The sequence below is a fragment of the Melanotaenia boesemani genome, chromosome 5, assembly GCF_017639745.1.
Source record: "Melanotaenia boesemani isolate fMelBoe1 chromosome 5, fMelBoe1.pri, whole genome shotgun sequence".
Classification (NCBI taxonomy): domain Eukaryota; kingdom Metazoa; phylum Chordata; class Actinopteri; order Atheriniformes; family Melanotaeniidae; genus Melanotaenia; species Melanotaenia boesemani.
In genome coordinates, this window is record NC_055686.1 from 26592322 (window position 1) to 26612686 (window position 20365).

Consider the following 20365-nt stretch of genomic DNA (forward strand, 5'->3'; position numbering starts at 1 on the left):
TATTTTGGTGAAAAGTAACTGGAAAGTAATATGTTACTTATTACTTTATACAGAGAGTAATATTGTAAAGAAATGTATTACTTAAAATTGAAAGTAACTGGTAATGTGAAATATATTACACTTGGGAAGTAACTTTCCCAACACTGCGTATAACATGTGAAGCTACTTGGAAGATAGACTGAGTTGAGGTATCTAAGCATAGCATTTGTATGGTACACACTTAAAGTCTTTACCATATGGGGTTCTCTGTCCCACAGACTGGATTGACACAAGAACATGCATTCCATGCAAATGAGCATCCTATAGGCAAACTCTATGATTGGAGGACACAGGACTGAGGAATTTTCTTTGTTTAAACCCTATATAAGACAGAAGGACACATTAGGTCTTTAGGTCTTCGTTCTGGCTTTGGGACCTCCAGATTTTGCTGCAGAAATCTGTTTTGATGTCTGAACTTTTGTAATAAACTTCTTTTTATTATTCAAGTCAGCGTCCAGAGACGTTTTTGCCTGAAAGACAATTTTTCCAAATCTCCTGATCAAGATACATCAGAGTAAAATAAATATTTATTGTCATGTCCCGTCTACGGGACGTCTGGTACCAGCGGGTTAAAAAGTGAAGAAGTAAACTTTGTATCTACAATCGTGTCCAAGTCAGCTGCAGCCACTAAAGTTCACATTTATCTGAGGTGGCCGTCAGTAGCTTTGTTGGTGTCGGCTCATTGGGTTTTCATAGAACTTCATCTATGTTTTGTCTTTGTGGGATTTTAGTCTGGACAAAGTTTCCTTTCTTTCATCACTTCAGACACTTTTGTCTCATTTACTGCTGTTTGTTTGATGTGTTGGAAATATATTTGATAGCATTTAATCTGATAATTTACCGTTAACTCATGGCATGTAGTGGAACAAAGAAAATATAAAAATAACTGATTTAAAATGGAGAATTTTGCGTGTGTGTTAAGTTATAAGACAGTTATTGTGATTTTATTTCTACTGAGGAGGTGATGATATGATTTATACTAATTAATATTGCAGCATGAAGCTGTGCTGAAGAAGAAGGTTACATATTCACCTGATGATTCATTATTTCAGGAATCAGAGAGATTGTCTACAAAGAAGATTTACTGCTGTTTGGACAGAAGTGCTGGCTGCTCATGCGGATTGTAGTAATTATTTAATTGTCATGGTTCATGTTTCTTCCAGGTGTCTAGTGATTGCTTCCCTAATCAGGTTCATTTGTTCCACCTGGGCTTCCCTGATTGCTCCCTATCCTCGCCTGTGCTCAGCTTTACTTAAACTCTCTCCAGTCTCTCCTTCCCTGCAGGTTATCGACAGTCTTGTGCCAAATTGAGGTCCTTTGTTTCTTTTCTATGTGACAGTTTGCTTGTTAATCTGGACAGAACACACAGCAAACATGACTGACCTGATACTGACAGTCTGATGGCTTCACTCCACTTTGTTGAAGAATATGAGTCATCTCTGCGTTTACACTGACACTGGTAGTCTCCACTGCTGAGCTCAGAAACAGTGAAAGTAAAGTGTTTACTGGAAATCTGCGTTATAATTGACCCAAGATGTCTCCATACACACATCCACTCAGTGGTTTCTCCTCCCTGGATCTCACATGTCAGAGTGATTTTCTCTCCACTGAAAATCTGAGGCCAGTCAGGTTGTCGTGTTACAACAACCTGGTTGGAAACTGTTTCCATAGATATGAACAGAAAAACACAAACAGAAATATCATCAGAAAATATTACATGTAACTTTCATATAAAATAATTTGTTTTTATATAAAATAATAGAACTCACAGATTATATTAATACTGGCATCATTACTCATATCAGAGTAATAGGCTGGATCTCCTCTCTCTCCTCTACACCTGTAGATTCCTCCCTGTGACACACTGATGGTTCTGTTTTGTTCATCATTTGTTTTAAGGCGCTTTTCAGAAGTGTGTGAGGTTCGTCTGAACCACTGGTATTTCCATCCAGCAGAGTTGTCCACAGAGCAGCTCAGTGTCACGCTGCCTCCTACTGATATGGTTGTTGTTCCTGCTGTCACTTCTGCTCTGGGTTTATCTGTTGTATCGTCCAAAAACACAAACAATTTGCAAAGACATAAAACAGAAAATGTCAACAATGTTCAGTTTACATGACTCAACAAAACATGACAGAAATGTGCCACTTTCATTAAAAACATTTTTAAATCATGTTTGGTCCTCAAGTTTTATGATTTCCTAACAAAATGTATAAATACACTTACATTTAAAGTTCATGTAGAGAAAGATGTGCATATGTACAACTTAAAAAATGTTAGTCACAGTAAAATTAGTCATGTTGAAAGAACAGAGGACTTACCCCGAACATTTAAAAAGATCTTTTTACTGCACTTTGAATCAGGTGAAGGCTTCAGAAGACCACAGCACTGGTATTCACCTTCATCACTTTTATATAAAAGTTTTAAAGTGTAGAGTTGTGGTTGTGAGTTGTAGCGAATCAAATCTCGACCATCCTTGAGGAATCTGTATTCCTAGTCAGTGTTTGTTCCTTCCTTCATGTCACATATGAAGGTAACAGACTCTCCAGTATAAAAAGTCGACCAGTTAGGATCAATGGTCAGAACAGCTCCTAGAAAACAACAACAAATGTTTAACACCTGCGTACACTTTGCCAGCCGACACACTGTGTAGATATATACAATGAAATTATCTGATAATCCACAAAAAAGTCAGCTTGTGTCTAACAGTGAGGCAACAGGCTGAGATTCATTTACAAAGAAAATAACTGAAAAACTAAAGTGTGTCACCTTGAGTGTGTCCAGTGCAGAGGAGTGTATACAGCCCTGCAATCCAGGTAGAAACAACAGAAATGAACAAAGGATCAACATTTGCAACCAGAGTTGTTTAAAGTACAACATAAGCACATATAATGGTAAAAAACATCAATTATAACTCAGATATTTAACTTAAATTACAAAATCCCATCTACAAAACACCCAAATTCTTCATTCAGATTCTCAGACACTGGTGAAAATGACTGATATCTAATTTCATCTGATCCAGTTTCCTTAATATCCATGATTTAAACAGAAGAAGTCCTCATGTCATATTTACAGAATAAATCCAGCACACAGAATAAAATGAGTCCCATCCTCTCAACTAATCCTCACACTTCTGACAAATTCCTTTTACAAAGACAGAAAAATGAAAGTAAACCATGAGAGAAGTCATGACCAGCAGAGAAACCAAAGTTAAAACATGAGTAGTGTAAATAATAAATGTGGGATTTTTCTAACTTCTCTCTTTGTTAACTTGCTTTAACACAAAGCTTCCTTCCTTTAAACACAGCATGGTTTAGTGTGTGTCTACACTTCCTGTCCTGCTGATCCTGAAACGTGGTGGATTCTTATTTAAAGGTTTCTACGTGATCTCATATAGATAGTATATCTTAAACAATAAATAGCCAAAAGAGGCACCCAACATCATAACAACCACATGCACAAAATACAGAAAAACACAAATCACTATATAGAAAAATAAATAATTAAGTAAATGTTTAAAATGATGATTCATGATGTGACATTGTGGATGTCTAAAGAGCTTCTGTCTGTCACTGTTTCCTGACTGCAACATGAAACTCTTTTCTTTTGCAATATGCTCATTACCTCAGTCAGATGATGGTTCTTATTATCCCTGAGATGACTAAATGTGAGTTCATCCACCGACATGTAATAATACAAGTACATCTTCCTTCAGTTTGAAGGTTTTGTTAGAAAACAGAAGAAAAGTTTTGGTTCTTACTGTGGGCCTGTACAACTACAGAGTAGAACTGGTGTGTTTGTGATTTAATGATGAAACTTCAAGATCAGCTCAGATATTTACATCAGGATGCTGGTTCACTGCTTACTAGGATTTATCACCATGGCAACTAATACTAACACAAATTCAAATTAAGAAATCAACACATGAAAACAATTTAATGAATTACTATTAAAAATAGGAACTTATTAAAGCTCCAACACTTTAAAAAAAACCAAAGTGATCTGAATTCATAATGTATCTTAATCCTTAAAAAACTATGTGCTTCTTTTTTTATTTGCACATTTTACAGAAATATTACACACCAGCACACGTGTAAAAAGGTAAATAAAAACAGTTTTTTTCTGCTAAAACTAATTTAATATAAGAATAAAATTATCATAAATATAGATAAACATAGAAAATTACATTTTAAGAAAAAAACATGACCTCTAACCAGGTGAAATTAATTTAAATGGAGGATTGATCATATCATATTAAATAATGATGCATATTTCCAGTTCTGCTGCATTAACATATCTGCATACATTAAAGCAGTGTTTCTCAATCCAGGTCCTCATGGCTCATGTCTGCCATGTTTCTACTCCAACACACAAATTCAGATTAATGAGCTTTGCAAGTTCTTTTAAATCCTGTTAACGATCCGTTCATTTCATGCAGGTGTGTTGACATAGAGTAACCTCTAAAACATGCAGGGCATGGATTGAGAAACGCTGCATTAAAGTGTAACTAACTAATATGTTACCAAGTGCCTAAAAGATGTGAAATGAGCAGCTTGAGCTTAAATAAAGAGGATAAATGAAATGTTGCATCATAAACACAGAAGATACTGAACATGTCTGATATTTGATAACAGAGTTACATACAGTAGTTTCATACAATGATTGTCTTTGCTTTGCTGCTGCAGCTCGAAGAACTACAGAAAGAACAAACAATTGAGGTTAATAAATAAATAACAGTATTGCAGTTTTAATCTCTGCCACATGAATTTTTTGGTTTGTTTTGAAAAACCAGCATAATAAAAGTTAAATAATCAGACTTTACTCACATTTATTTATATTTGCAGAAAATATTATTATTAGTTATTACTGGAAAAGTCTCCCTTTGTGTTGGCATTTATTCTCCAGTAAATGTCCATTGAAATGTCTTCCAACTAGAAGGTAGGTGGATCGATTCCAGTCTTCCACTGACTACATGTGGAAGTGTCCTTGGGCCAGACACTTAACCCCACGTTCCCTCCTGATGTGCCTATCGAGGTGTGAATGTGTGTGTGAATTGGTGAATGTGATATGTAGTGTAAAGCGCTTTGAGGGGTCAAACTGACTGGAAAAGTACTATATAAGTACAAGTCCATTTACCTTTTACTATTTAATTAATCATGTTTAATCACCATTTGTGATTATGCCTGAAATATGTCAATTTTTTACTATTTTGTATCAACAGAAAAAGCAAGCCAAAGCTCACTTGGCTTTTTCTTCACATTTTAACATTAGATGATCACTTTAGTTGTAATAATCAATTCAATATTACATAAAATCAAAACTTTACAAAATGCATCTATTGTGCCAACCTTTTCCTTTTCTACCACCTGGCAGCTGCTTTGATTTATATCTCAGAGCCTGTTCATAATTCCTATCACCATATTCATGGCCCATAAATAATCAGATCTGTGTTTCCAACATCTGCACAGCAACAATGATTTGGAGAAGATGTTCCCTTGTTTCCTTCACTGTTCAACTCTTACTAGATATCTGAACCTGATCTATCTTTAAAGATGTGTGCATGGCTGTCTGATGACTAGTAGATTTTGCAGCTGTTTCACTAGTAAACACCATGAATAGTGACAAACTGTATGAAATAAAGGCTAACAAAGTCTAACTGAAATAGGATGCTGTTATCAACATGTTTCTTTCTTCAGCTTCAGTAACATGGGTCTGATTGACATGTGACTGATAAATGTAGCTCGGTACTTTAGCATGTGCATCCAAAAACAATACTTTTGAGTAAAACTGCTAGTTTCCTTCTTCTTAGCTGAATGATGAACAAACGCAACAAGAGAGAAAAGCCGATCAGCTGATTCACTACAGGAGAGGCAGGGGGAAAAGAAGGAGGCTCCCCCTGCACCGTTCACAGGGGAGGTCCAGGACCTCCTTGCTATAAAGACCCCCAGTCTGAATTAGCTGCAGCAAGAGGGGCCAGAACGCACCAACCTTTGGAAAATAACGGGAGCCAATTAGTCCAAACCATGACTTGATCTGGTGAAAAGCTGAATTTTTTTTAATCTTGGGGAACGAATTTGTGGTGGAATTCTTATCTAAATTTGCGTCAGAATTTAAGTGTGTCTGGGACACATTTAATAGTCTGGAAATATTTAAGGGGGTTCAGGGAACCTTGATAAGAAACCTTTGTCACCATGGGAAAAGGCAGCTCTTTGGTGTTGGAAAGGGATTTGAAGTTTATATTTTGCAAAGATTCTGCAAATGTGAGGTGTTTGAAAAAGTGGAAGAAAAACTTAAAGTTTAATGGGAATCAGAATGTGGATGGATGTCAAAAATTGGTGGATGAATTGGAGAAGAAATGTGGTGAGAAGGAAGGAAAGAAATGGGATTTGATTGAAGTGAAAGATTGATTGATAGTTGCCAAAGGTAAAGAAGAGGGCATAAAAAGACTAAAATTAATAAAAAGAAGAGAGAAGCACTGGATTTGCAGACCATTTCATGGTCCTGGAGATTGGACTTCAGGAGATTCCTGTGTGAGAGTTCTCCCCCCCACTCACTCATCACTCACTAGTGATGAACCTGCAGGGGTGACATATTCTTTGATCCCTGTTCCAAATCCAAACCCAGGTGATGTGGGTCAAAGACACATGTATCTGTATCATATGTTCATATATGGTCTATATATATTGAAAAAATAAATACATAAAAAAAATGTCCATTTTCACTAACAGACATATCAACATTATTAACACAGCTTAGACTAACTTTTAGACCAGAACAACAAAGAAGAGGCCATATAATATATGCTCAGCGTCACTGATGTTATAAAGAAAACTCCCTTTGGCAAAAATGAAGTGCAACTGAAAGAACTTGCTCCAAACTGAGAGCATGTCCAAGATGTGTCATATGAAAATATTAGGGCTGAGAATATTTTTCAGATACATGATCGATTGTGCAGAAAAACGTTGATGCTCAAACAAATATTCACGAAGGAAGAATAAAACAGCCAAGTGGGGTCTGATCACTCATTCCCGACATAGATTTCTGTGGAGTAACTGTGCTTTGATGTCAACTGGCTCTTCAACAAAATGGACATGCCTTGTCTGACACTCCCTTCAGTCTGCAGGCTGCAGCTAAAGAGGAGGAGAAACTCAGGATTAGATGAAGAAAACCTGCCAGCGAGCAGGTTAGCTTCACGGAGTCTGTTGCCACAGTTACTGACTCAGAATTTGTTAGGGTTTTTGTCTGTCTCCCCTGTGTGTGTGTTCTCGGATTGCATTGCGTTTATGCGTTTGGCTGCCTCTGTCTGTTTTGTGTGTCATGTCTGTTCCTGGCCAGGAGGGTTACCAGAATATTCCAAGGCAGCAATCCCCTCACCTGGGCTGATCTCCACACCAGGATCTCATCCATCAATCAAGCCACCACAGTACTTATACACAGGATCATTCCATATTCCTCGCTGGATCGTCCAGTTTCCCTTCTGGTATATCGTGGCCTCTCAAATGTTGTTAGTTATAACTAACAACATCTGTCTTGTGCTTAGGCTCTTAGTGCTACAGATCTTGCCAGCCTTGTCTGCCTTGCCAACTTCTTGGATTGTTTTCCCAGCTTCGATCCGTTCACTCATCTCCAGCTCCTACCGACTCCACGCCACACTCTACCTGCCCGCCCATTCTGTCTGGTCAGCTGCGAACCACTGTGGTCACCGGATCCTGAACTTGGATTTGACTGTTTCCAGATTCAGCTCGAACTTTCATTAAAAACTCTTTTCTATTTGATTCATCCTGTGCCTTCTGGTTTGTCTGTGTCTGCACATTGGGGTTAAAAAACCATATTTGTTTGACTCGTTGTAACAGAGTTACACTGAACTCGCTTAATGAAATCGAAAACCCAGACCTTCTTCATCCAAGATGGCAGCCAGGTCAGTTCTCTGTGTGGGTCTCAATGCTTGAGATCTGATTTTTTATGGTTTTATGTGTAATATTTTAAATGTTTTGGGCACATGTCGGTGATGCTTCTCAAGGAAACCACTTCTCCTGCAGTTTGGGATGTTATATACTCAGCAGAAGTTATTTTTGATTGCCATGGAATATCAACTGCATGAGGCCTAGGCCTATTTGGAAATCCACATGATGGATTAGAGCACCTGAGTGGACAGATTCTCAATGTGCTAGCCTGTGACAAACAACAAATTTTGCTAGCTGTTAAACACCCTTCTTTGTGTGAACTCTAAAGCTAAGTATACAAAACCTGCTAAAAAATCTGATAAAGACTCACAGCCCATGCTACTAGATACCAGTTTGAAGTTGTTAGACCTTTGTGCTAGCCTCTCTTTTTACCAAACTGGACTGCTATCTCTTTGCTGGAAGCTCTTCTTGTTATCCTCCATGAGTCGGTATTGTCTGCTAGCCTCAAGCAATACATGCTAACCTCAGGCTCTGCATGCTAGCATACAGCTTTGCATGCTAATTCTCCAGCTTTGCCTGCTAGCCACATCTCTGTATGCTAATTCGCAGTGCTTATCTACCCCCTCAGAATTCAAAAGTAGAGATGGTCTTGGGTTTATACATTTAAATGTTAGAAGCCTTGTCCCTAAAATTGATATGCCCAAGATCTGGGCTAATACTACAAACACTGATGTAATGATCTTATCCGAAACTTGGCTTAAGAATTCTATACCTGATGAATCAATTTCAACTGAAGGTTATAAAGTTCTTCGAACTGATCGAGTTGGTAAAGGGGGTGGGGTTGCAATCTATGTAAAATCAAGGTTCATAAGCTCTGTTACACTCTCAGTTACAAAAGCTAAACAGTTTGAACTCTTGGCAATTAAAGTGACCATTTCAAAGGACACTCATGTCACTGTAGTTGGCTGTTATAGGCCCCCATCTGCCTCTAAAGATGCCCTTCAATCTATTTCAGATATTTTACACGAAATAAATAATTCTGAATTCATTCTTATGGGTGATTTAAATTTGGATTCAGAAAATTCAGATTGTCTAAAGAAATTGTGTGATACATTAAACTTGGTGCAACTTATAAATGAACCAACTAGATTAAATCCCAAAGTACATAATAAATCTGCTATTCTTGATTTAATTATAACAAATATAGCTCACAAGTACATTTCACCTGCTATATTTTGTAATGATATTAGTGATCATTGTGTAATTGCTTGTGTCAGAAATGCTAAAATCCCCAAGGTAAAACCTCGTCTCATTTTTAAAAGACACTTTAAAAACTTTGAACAGCAGGCTTTTCTGCGTGACCTATACCAAAATAATCTCAATAGAGTTTCTCTGATTTCTGTTGTTGAATTGGCATGGCAATATTTCCAATCAATTTTTCTTTCTATTACTAACAAACATGCACCAATCAAGAAGTTTCGGGTCAGTGGTAGGGAAAATCCATGGTTTTCAGACAGTCTCAAAGAGCAAATTTGTTTGAGGAATAAATTGTGGGTGCAGGCTAGATTTTCAAATTCCTCTCAAGATTGGACAGCATTTAGAACTCTAAGAAATAAGTGTACTTTAATGATCCGAAAATCCAAATCTGAATTCTATTTAAAATCAGTTACAGAAAATCAACAAACCCTGCAAAATTTTGGAAATTGAATTAAATCCCTGTCTGGTACAGACATGGCCTCAATCCTCCAGGAAGAAATTCTTGTTGGCTTAGACAAAATAAAAGACAAAGATATTATGGTCAATCAGTTTAACAAACACTTTTTTCAAGCTGGATCTATATTTGATCACAAAAATGTGAATACACCTGTCTCAAGCCCAGCCAACTCAGTAGAATATAGAAATAAGGAGCTGTTTGATTTTAAACCTGTCTCCGTTTCTCAAGTTCATAAAGCACTGAAAGAAATTGATCACAAAACGTCTGCAGGTCCAGATACACTGGATTCATGCCTCTTAAAGGTTGCAGCTGATATTATTGCTGAGCCCATCACTCATATTTTTAATTTGAGTCTTTGCTCTAATACTATACCTAAAAATTGGAAATCAGCCCAAATTCTCCCTTTATTTAAAAGTGGCGATCCTGCAGATTTGAACAATTTTCATCCAATTTCTAAACTTTCAGTTCTGGCTAAGATCCTTGAGTCTTGTGTAAATTGGCTGATAAAAATATTTTAAATAATGTTCAGTCGGGTTTTAGAGCTGGTCATAGCACTGTCACTGCTGCCACAGTTGTAATAAATGACATAATTGGAGCCTTAGATTAAAAACAGCACTGCCTTATTTGTGGATCTCTCTAAGGCATTTGACTCAGTTGACCATGGATTGCTTATTGACAAATTAAGATCAATTGGTTTTAGTTGTAATACCACAAAATGGTTTCAAAATTATCTTACAGATCGTTCCCAGTGAGTTTTTGTAGAAGGCCATGAATCTGAATTCCTTAACATAGTGAAAAGTGTTCCACAGGGATCTATTCTGGGGCCTATTTCTATTTTCATAAATGAAAAGATATTAAATCAAAAATACATCTATATGCTGATGATACAGTCATTTACACCTATGCTCCATCCACCATAGGGGCTGTGCAAGATCTTCAGGCTGCATTTCAGTCTTTAGAAATTGCACTTCTGAACGTGAAATTGATTTTAAATGTTCGGAAAACAAAATTTATGGTCTTCTCAAAAGCCCGATCCCCATTAGGTGATTATAACATCTCTACATCAGATGGGAAACTCATTGAGAGGGTTTCATCGTACAAGTACTTGGGTATATGGACTGATGATAAGCTTACATTTAGTGTACACATCACCACTTTAATCAAAAAGCTCAAAGTGAAGGTTGGTTTTTATTTTAGACATAGATCTTGCTTTACTTTCAGCGCAAAGAAAAAACTTGTGAATGCTACTTTTTGGTCTGTGATTGATTATGGTGATACCTTGTATATGCATGCAGCCTCATCAATTTTGCATAAACTTGATTCAGTGTATCATGCATCATTACGATTTATAACAAATGCAAAATCCCTCACTCACCACTGCACTCTTCATAATCTGGTCGGTTGGACATCACTAACCACTCGCAGAAAACATCACTGGTATTTTTTCATCTATAAAGCAATATCGGGAAAACGTCCAGGATATCTTTGTGACCTACTCTGTGTCAGTTCTGGGAGTAACCGGCTCCGCTCTGCAAATCGCTTGCTTTTCACTGTACCCCGGTCACTCACAGAGTTGGGAAAAACAGCCTTTTCCTATTCTGCACCATGGACATGGAACGATTTACAAAGAGATCTTAAATGAATCATTTATTTCAGTGGATAAATTTAAGGCAATCATAAAGAGTGTGGTAAAGGAGACATGTGTTTGTTTTTCTTGAGAGGCTCACTGTGTTTTTAAATAGTTGCTCTAAATCTTAATGTGTTTATTTTGCTTAATTTTTGTGTATTTGTAAACTGTATTTGGCTGCTACCTTGGCCAGGTCTCTCTTGTAAAAGAGACTCTGAATCTCAATGGGACTTCCTGGTTAAATAAAGGTTAAATAAAAAAAATTAAAAAAAAGATTCCCATAACTCTGAGTTTTTACTAAACCCGCTTCCTGAAAGGGGACCCAGGTGTGATAGGGAAGTAAATCCCACACACAGACAAATACAAACAAACACGTGAAAATGTTTTACAAAACAAAACAGGAAACAAGATAAACAGAGACTCCATCAAATCTGAACACCCAGGAACATGTAAAAGACAAGCCCAATACTCATATTTCATGCAAACATAAGGTCAAAATAAAATGAAGAGATTTTGTGTTGCTCACACAAGTAAAAACAAAACTAGAGATATTTTGCAAGAATATAGTGGATCTGATGCCTGCATAAAACTGAGAGGCACAGCTCCTATAATGACAAGAATGAAGGAAGTTTGAATTAGATAATGACGTAATGTAAGTTTGTTAGATCCCTGATCTAAAACCTGCATGACACTCGTGATGCCTGGAGATCCTGAGCTGGTGGTCCCTGGGCATCAAATTCTCTGGTCTGCTTGTGCTTTGTGTGAATTCATATCCCATTTTCTACCACAAAGTGGTGACACTAGACCATGATGTTTAAGACAACTGAGGTTCTGCTGGCTCTAAATTTGCACCTTGTTTCAGTGTTGGATGACAAAAATATGTGCAGGTGCTATGACTGTAAGAGGCTACTTAAAGATATTATCCAATACTATTTGAACATAAAGAAAAGAATTTTCATGAGATTACATTTTAAATACCACAATTTATAGCCGACTGGACTTTTCTCAGTTGTGTTTTTGTTCAGAATCTCTCCACATTATCATCAACTCCTTTGACTGTAAGTTTTAAATCTTCCCTTTCAGTTTGTCTAAAGAATTAGACTGAATATCATTAACTGGTCTTCACTTCAGCGTCTATACTGATGGCAGAAACTCATCGGAACGATTTCTGCATACTGTCTGAAATCATTTTTTTACGGAAGTGGAGAGAAATAAGTGTTGAGCTGAAAAAAGCTCCCTTGCTGTGAAAAGCACCCTCACATGTAGCACAGTTGAAGAGTGAAGCAACTCGCATGTGGACGGCATGTAAAGCCTCGTTTCAACTGAGGAGTTTGGTTCGGTTTGGTTGGTGGTCCGGTTTTGCTGTTTTGTGTGTTTCCATCATAAAAGGGGCCGACAACCAAACCATAAGACGCCATTCATGGACCACGTTCAGTTGTAGGTCCATTGGGGTCCATGTTCTGCAGAGAGGTCTGCCAGGATATGGACCCACTCAGTAAATCGGAACCTATTGGACCCAGCATTTTTTTTTACTTTTGGGAATAGAGTCAGATCGTGATTATTGATTGATGTTGTGAATTTGGTGGCTGTAAGTCATCTGGAGTGAAAAATGGAAGGGGCTGATTATTTTGGCAGAGGGGTCTGCCAGAATATGTACCCCCCCAAGTAAATCACATTTTTTACTTTTGAGAGTAAACAATCTGATTAACAAGAAACACACAGCTCTGTTCTTCTCAGGCTCTCGGAGAAACACATTAAACCAATGATACACAGTCATTCTCACTATATAGAAATATTTTCTATCATCTGCAGACAGAAAGTCAGTGATGTACTTACAGAATAACCCCAGCACACAGAGAAAAGAGTGATCCATCATCACATCCAGTCCTGCTGCACAGCCAGTCAGAAAGTTTTCTAATGTGCATCAACAGTAATGATGAAGGAGACGTTACATCTGACATGCATGTGAGACTAATGTTTTTCTAACTTCTCTTCTTAAATTAAAACCCCCTCCGTTTCCTTCCCTTTCACACTGAGCTCAGATAGCGTTGGTAGTTTTTCGACGACAGCAGTTGGTTGACGTTGTTACATTTCCTGTCCATTGCACAAACATTTTAACTGTTTTCATGTACAGAGGTCTGTGCAAGGTCTTAATTAATATAATCCCTAAAGAAATATTACAATGACTGTTGATAAGGGATGTGTTGTGTGTATGTGTAGTTATTTATGTAGTTGTGCTGTTTGGCTTTTCACACGACAGTTTGCCCGAGTATGTTTATAATTTCTGCTCCTCTGTTGGTGCATCCACTTCTTCAAATGTGAAGATAATAAAGTGGTGAGTTGTACCTTTCTCACCAGTTCCAGGTTGCTAAACTTTTACACTCAGCTGTTTAACTCTCACTCATCCCCCAATCACCCTCACTGTATCCAATCAGCTCTCCATCCCTGTTACAGACCTCCATCTTTGTTATGTTGTTAACTTTTATTCCTTCCATTCTGTCTCTGTTACATTCAGTAAATCTGTGTTTGTGTTTCTCTTGACTTCACTGAAGCTGCATGACATGCACCAGTATACCAGTGACTGGGTGTTCACCTCAACAATAAACTGGACTGACCCACCACAGATGCTCTATACAAGAAAGACCAAACTCATCTCCACTAGCTGAGAAGGCCGAGGTCTTTTGGAGTTAGGACGTCACTGCTGAAAACATACAACACTGTGCTAGCATCAGCATGTATTACTGTGTGGTCTGCTGGGGTGGTGAATGTACAGAACAGGGCAGGAAAGAACTGAACAGAAGCTGATCAGAGGATCCAGGTCAGTCCTGGACTTTACTCTAAGCCCCACAGAGTAGGAAGTAGCACCACAGCAGCTCATTCATCCCCACAGAAAACAGTTAAAGTAGTTCAGCCTAACCACAGTTGTTATAAATACCTTGTGCTTTTGTCTGCTACCCACTGTGGTTTTCTCCATCTCAGAGCTCTATTTGTTATTTCCCTCTGCAACACCCACACATCATTCCTCTGGTGCATCTATAGATCAGATCTATATATAAATAAAAACTCTCATATGGATGTATATAGTGTCCAACCTGCCTGGAATAGATTTAAAATCTCTTTATCTCTATATTTGTCATGTTTAGTTCAGTTCAGTGTTTCATTTTATTGATGCTACAGTCTGCAGATGTTCTCACATTGTGGTGGGATTGTGGTTTAGACCCCAAACCGTTGACTGAATGTGTCACTGAGCTGAAGCTAAACATTTTGTTTCACAAAGACAGCATTTACAGCCACAATGTTAAAAACTAAAGCAGAAAATGTTTTGTGAAATTGTAAAGATGAACAGTTCTTATTAGAGGTGCTTTTGTTTTTCCGCCATGTTTTTATGATAACCTTAGAAAAGTCATATTCTCAGGAGAAACTAAATAAAATTCTAAATTAAATAATAAAAAGGTTTTGTTGTGTCAAACGTTATTAGGCTTCTAGGGCCTGAGAACAAACTGACAGGACAACTTTCCAGTTCTTCACCACATACAAGGAGGTGTGAGTACAAGAATAACCTCATGCATCACATTCAGCTCAGAGCTAGTGTGTTTATAGCAGATAAAATCTGTCAAACTGTGAAAGATGTGCTTAAGTTTTTTTCTTTGTTTAGTTTCAATGATTCTGAAGAGCTCACAAAGTGACTGAAGTATAATACAATGTGCATTATTTGCTTTCACAGTTAGTAAATGTACAACAGGATGGCCAATATTTAGTTTTTTCTGAAACATTATGTGAGGACAAGTCATCAAACAGATTAGCTGTGCAAATATGAAGATATTTTCTACTTTGCTTTATGCCTTGAACTCAGTCTATAATTGTCTCCATCAGCAAGTGTTACCAGCAAGTAGCATGAGAACTAGATTTCAGAGAAAATGTGAGAAAACCACAAGTTTGGGTTTCAACTTTTTTGGGTCTGTGGTTTCACACCTACATACATGATCCATATGAGTAAATTAGCAGTGAACTTGCTAATTATTAGTAAACTTAACTCGCAGTTTTCTAAGTAATGATGAAGTGATAAAAACACCAATAAAACAGCTATTTTTAGCTCGTTGTGTTCATATGTATATGCATAAAATAAACACTTTTTAAGATAGTTTATTTATTAATCTTATATTTAGGTTCATATGTTAATACTGATGCCTCTTTACCAGAGAATCCAATAGTTCTGGACCTGACTGCAGGTCCAGAACTATTGGATTCTCTGCAGCTGACGTGATGACATGATGACACATTTCTATGAGATAAACTTTGTGCCACTGGGGAGCGAATCAGAATTCTTTATATTTGAATTTGAATCATTCAATTTGAATCTGAATATGCCTGTTTGAATAATTGCTTTAAAAAACTGAATCCAAATGATCATATTTGATATTGAATCATTGTTTTTTGAATGTGTATATTGATAAAGTTGAAACTTTTGTAATTGAAAAAATTCATTCCCTAATTAATTTTCATAGTTCAGTTTCAGTTCTCTCCATTCAAATTCAGATCTGAAATTTAAATTCAGATCTGAAATTTAAATTCAGATCTGAAATTCAAACTTTTGTGCCACACATCCGGGACCTGACGTGAGGCAAAACTAGTGGATCGCAAATGGAGTAACGTCAGTTTTGTGCAGTTGTTCTCAACAGCTAGAAGCAGAGGGAGGGCGAGGGGAGGGTGGCGGCGGGGAGAGAGAAAGAGAGATGCTAAGATCCAGGCCAGCCACTCTCACTACAACAGCAGTTACTGTTTCTGCAATGGCACTTGCCGTTTCTGTAGCGGTAGTTACCATTTCCTCAACGGTCTCAGCGGTTTGCCACTGTGGGCTGGTTGCAGACTTTTCACATTAGTGGTAACTCCTAATACAAGAAAAATATGTGTAAATTTGCACAGATTAATGTGCACCTCAAGTGACGTACATACACCATGTAAGCTATAACGGGCCAGCTTTTTTTTGCATTGGTTTGGAAACATTTTAGTAATATCTCTTATTGATAACAATAAACGTGTCATTATTTTTTTTAACACATAAAAATATACTACATATATATGTGTATGTGTGTATATATATATATATATATATATATATATATATATATATATATATATATATATAGAGTAACTTTCCAGATCTGTTCCATTTTCTATCTATAGATCATATCTGTATATAAATAAAAACTCATATGGATGTATATAGTGTCAAACCTGAATAGAATAGATTTAAAATAATTTTATCTCTATATTTGTCATGTTTAGTTCAATTCAGTGTTTCATTGTATTGATGCTACAGTCTGCAGATGTTCTCACATTGTGGTGGGATTGTGGTTTAGACCCCAAACCGTTGACTGAATGTGTGACTGAGCTGAAGCTAAACATTTTGTTTCACAAAGACAGCATTTACAGCCACAATGTTAAAAACTCTGACAGGTGAAGTGAAGAACATTGATCGTCTCTTCATGATACAAACTCCTGCTGGGAAACATCAGATTGCTGCAGATTAAAGCAGAAAATGTTTTGTGAAATTGTAAAGATGAACATTTCTTATTAGAAATGCCTTTGTTTTTCAGCCATGTTGATATGGTAACCTTAATAATGTTATCACCAGAGCTGAAACTAGATAAAACACTAAATTAAAGAATAAATTGCTCTGTTGTGTCAAACATTAGTCGGCTTCTAGGGCCTGATAACAAACTGACAGGACAACTTTCCAGTTCTTCACCACATACAAGGAGGTGTGAGTACAAGAATGACCTCATGCATCACATTCAGCTCAGAGCTAGTGTGTTTATAGCAGATAAAACGTGTCAAACTGTGAAAAATGTGCTTCAGTTTTTTCTTTCTTTTAGTGCAATGATTCTGAAGAGCTCATAAAGTGAATGAAGTATAATGCAAGTGAAGTGTATGTACAACAGGATGGCCACTATTTAGATTTTCTGAAACATTATGTGAGGACAAGTCATCAAAGAGATGAGTTGTGTAAATATGAAGATATTTTCTACTTTGCTTTATGCCTTGAACTCAGTTTATAACTGTTTATAACTTCCTTCTGGTTTTCTTGTCAATCAGGAGTAAAATCAGTATGATTGCAGAAAGCAGCATGTTTGGTTTGAAACTTCCACTTCCCCATTTTAATCTTGCAGCACAGAAAGAAACATGAGCTCAGTGTTAAAACATGCTGCAGATAATCCATAGAGGCATGAACTAAAGTCAAATTAAAAGTCAGAGACCCGGGCCCTCAGCAGCAGCCCTGGAGCACAACCCAAATACCCCACCACGAAGAAGACTCCAGCCCCACCCGAAGGGCGAGAGCCCCCCATGGTCTTGGGGCACAGGTCCCAGTGGGCCAAGATCGGCAGCCGCTGGCACCGCCAGGTTCCTTTCTTCTTAAGTGTGAACACACCTTTAGTGTGCTGGAGATCAGTGAGCAGATAAAACTTAAAGTATGCTTGCTAATAAAAATAAGCCTGATTCCCCCAAACTGCAACACAGAAAATATCAGCAAAGCTTTTTGCATGTAGATCTTAACTGACCCTAAATTATTAGAATGAATAAAAAGCTTTAATTTCAGCTCTGTCTGCTTTCTGCTGCAGTGACGTTTGACAATAAATAAATCCACTTCCTCATTTCTTACTGTCATCCCAAAAAAGAACTAAGCAGTTTTTTCTTTTTCTTTTTACGTGCTAAGATGTTCAGATAAACCTGAACAATGACTTAATGTAAAGATACAGCAACCATTAGAAATACATAAAGTCATGTTGTATTGGCCTCTTGTTATTTTCCTTATAATTTATAGTGAGTGGATTTATCAGCAGGCCCATCTAAAAATTAGCTAATTATTAAATTCCTGGGTTAAATTCCTAATGGATGACAATGACGACATTGTTAACATCACCTCAATCTGCTTTACAATATGTCATTTTTCTTTTTATACATGGATTTTTTGTTGTTGAATTCTTAAAAGATCAGGTGCTTGTAAGAAACCTGTCTGAGCAAAGTGGTCCAGGCTGGTTCCAGCCGCCCAACATGACTCACATATAATCTTTCTTCAAAAGCTTCAAAAGCTGTTTCTCATCTTCATTTTTCTTCTTAAATAGCCTTGCAAAGAGCAGACTTTAAAGTCAATCATTTAGTTAGTTAGTTAGTTAGTTATTTTATTTATTTCTCACATGGCTATGCACAAGCAACACAGAATTTTACTAAAACAAATCAAAAACACATCTTAAGGCACAACCATGCTAGAAAAGGAGCAGGAAGAAGAAAACTTATAATGCCTGCCCCTTTTTAAAACACAATACACCAATAAATAATTTATCAGTCCTCAATGGAATTACTCATATATGTTACATAATAGCCGTCATTCAGCAGATTCATACTCTCCAATTATGTTTATAATATACACATATATATTCACACACATACACACATATAAACATATACTTATATGTACATACTCATATACACATGTATATACACATACATGTATATATTTATAAATATACACACATACATACATGCATAGGCATGCACGTACATATACATACACATACTAGCACTCAGGCATACATACATCAAAATGCTTCTGTCCTATATTTATGTAGTATATGATTTTTCAAAGTACTTTTAAGTTTATTAAGAGTTTGACATGATTTCATTTCATCACTTAAAGTGTTCCATAGCTTAACTCCTTTAGTTGTAATACAATGATATTTTGTTTTCGTTCGTACCATAAATGTTTTTAGCATACTTGTACCTCGTAGAGCATATGTACTTTCCCTTATCTGAAACAACCCCTGGATACTTTGTGGAACTTTTTGATGAATTACTAAATACATAAATTGTATTATTTTAAAGTCAACTAGATCTCTGAATTCGAGCGCTTTCAAATTGACAAAGAGTTGGTTTGTGGGTTGTCTGTACGGAGCATTACAAACGATTCTTATTGCTTTTTTCTGAATAATATATACGAGTTCTGTATTTGTTTTGTAGGTGTTACCCCAAAGTTCCACACAATAAGTCAGGTATGGGAGTATGAAGGAGCAGTACAAAGTATATAGTGAATTTGAATTTATGAAATTTTTGGCTCTAAGTAATATTGCAATTGATTTGGATATCTTTGACTTGATGTAGCTTATATGTGATTTCCAATTTAATTTATCATCAATTATTACTCCAAGAAACTTGATACCTGTTACTCTTTCTATTTCTATTTTGTTTATTCTTAGTTTCTTGTTTGAGTTAATTTGACGATTTCCAAAAATGACATATTTTTGTTAAGTTAAGTTAATGATAAACTTCAACCAGAAGCATCAGAGGAAACGTCTCAGTCTGCAGCTGCAGAGTTAAACTACCACCTGCAGGACCTTAGACACCAAGCTGGTTTCTGATCACCATCAGCAGAGAATTTAATGATTTTAAACTTGGTTAATTACAATTTTGTTCTTGTGTTTCTTTCAGGTGCAACCTCTCCAAAGCTGGAGAGGTAGTGTGCCAGAAGAGGAGCAGACTGAAGCCTGACAGAAAATACGTTTTTAAATAAAAATCTATGACACATCACAATGTTACCAAAGTTTTTTTCTCATAATACATTTCAAGATTCAAAGTGTCTTTGTCATTTGCACAGTAAGGAAACAAGTTTCCCTGAACAATGAAAATCTTACTTTGCCGTCCAACCTCAATGCCATAAAACAGTATAAAATAAAAATCAACAATTTGAAAAAAAAAAAAAAAAAATAGAAGATAAACAAAAAAACTGAGTAAATAATCTATGTACATAAATGTGCAGTGTGCTATAAACTGTTGTGCCACATTTAACAACGATCAGCTATACAAAAGAAAACAACTCATGAGGTAGACGATAACACGCATTTGCAATATCTATTATAAATAATAAGACACATAAAACAGTAAACACTTTTATTACAACTGTATAAAATAACACAGTCACTATACCCGTTGCACAAACACTCCTTCCCTCATGCCTTCCCACTGAGTAACTACTATCATTACAGATTAGTTTACTTAAGTTACACCACAATTCTGTTACCTAAACAA

At 36.6% G+C, this 20365-nt stretch overlaps 1 protein-coding gene and 1 long non-coding RNA gene across 2 annotated transcripts in view; both read right to left on the bottom strand.

Annotated features, from left to right (window-relative positions):
• LOC121639986 (Fc receptor-like protein 5) overlaps positions 1 to 20365 on the bottom strand; it is a 907115-nt gene that overhangs the window by 50870 nt on the left and 835880 nt on the right. The window lies entirely within an intron of this gene.
• LOC121640077 lies at positions 2538 to 13192 on the bottom strand. The gene is made up of 4 exons (XR_006010330.1): positions 13121 to 13192; positions 3113 to 3183; positions 2806 to 2841; positions 2538 to 2627 (listed from the first exon to the last, which is right to left on the bottom strand). It is a non-coding gene; the product is annotated as an uncharacterized LOC121640077 (long non-coding RNA).